Below are 1,657 nucleotides of genomic sequence, written 5' to 3'. Positions count from 1 at the left end.
GCAAGAGAAAAAAAGAACATTTGAAAGCGTGTATTAAAATTTTATGTAAAGGAATCCGGGACTAGACTGAGCACTACCCCAGCTTCAAACCCGGAATAACCGGAGGTTCCTTACAATATAAATTAATTATATAAATCATATGAATTAATATCTTTTATTTGAGATACTAATCAATAAATTCTAGCAGGTAGTTTTTGAGAACATTTAGTTTTTACCAAAAAATAAGATGGTTTCTATTATTTTTTCCACCACTATATTTATGACTCTTCTGCACCATTAAAACGATCGAATATGCTCTCTTTTTGTGATCATAATTGATACATTCTTATAGTCCGACTAATTTTTCTATCTTTTTTCTAGTGCGCAACTAATTGATCTCTTTTAGGTCATCAAAAGGAGTCAAAACAAGTAAGAATGCTATATTCGGCTGTGCCGAATCTTATATGCCCTTCACAATAGTGTATTTTAAACATATTAGTTTTATAAGTTTTAAAAATTTTTCCGAATACATTTTTATTACACCAAAAGCAAAACAAAACAACAACGTTAAACGAAAAAAAAAAACAAAATACACCAGGCAAATTAACCAACAGACGTATAAACATACAATTCGAAAGGTGAAAAAATATCTATTTTTGATGAAATTTTCAGAGGTTGTCTCGGATTTTTGCTCATATCTTCGTTATTTATGGGCCGATTTTGTTGATTTTAAATAGCGATCTTCTCGAAAGCAAGAATTATTAAAGATTCGGATCTCGCCGATATCTGGGGTCCATCTATTCATTAGTACATAGTTGATAAAGTGACTGCTGCTTTATACGTCTTAAGGTATTTTCAGACTACAATACTGAGTATTAACACACTTCAAATTAAAAATATTATGAAAATAATTCGGATTTTCAAAAAATCAATCCGAAAAATATATTTTATGTTTACACTTTAATATTTGTAACATTTTTTATCTAATTTTTAATGGTTTATGCACTTTTCGTTCTTATTTTTAATATATTTTACACTTTTTGTTAGTTTTTTATAGTATTTATAAAATACATACCAAAAAAAATGTTTTTGAATTGTTTTAAAAAATTTATGAATACCGATCGTATGCCAAAAAATATGTAATATTTTTAAAAATCAAATTACAAATTATTTTTAGACTAGAAAATTGTATTTTGATACAAATATTTTTGACAAGTATTAATACTCGGTATTGTAGTCTGAAAATACCTTAACCCAGGGGGGTGATTCTCGTAGTCGTGATCGAATAAAATTCGAATAGAAATAAATTTCAATAGTGCGTAATTTTGTAATGATGTTACTCGATACGAAACGAATCGAATTTTTGTTTCAGTGTTGTAAAAACTTTGGTGCTAAATTTTACAACACTGAACGAAATGTAAACGAAATTCATTTGTTTGTTCAAATTCAAAAAAAAAAAAAAATAAAACAAAAATTAAAAAAAATAAATAAATATAAATATGGAACCAATTTTTTTATATATTCATCAAGTTCGGATTCTGATGAGTATGAAAATATAAATGCAATTAGGAAAAAAATACGGAATTCTAGTGACCCCTTAAGTTTGCAAAATAATGAGTAAGTGATCTTAAATTAAAAAACCTACATACATATGTACATATATAATCTGCTAATTCTT

The sequence above is a fragment of the Lucilia cuprina genome, chromosome 3 (genome assembly GCF_022045245.1).
Source record: "Lucilia cuprina isolate Lc7/37 chromosome 3, ASM2204524v1, whole genome shotgun sequence".
NCBI lineage: Eukaryota > Metazoa > Arthropoda > Insecta > Diptera > Calliphoridae > Lucilia > Lucilia cuprina.
This window is presented reverse-complemented; position numbering follows the sequence as displayed.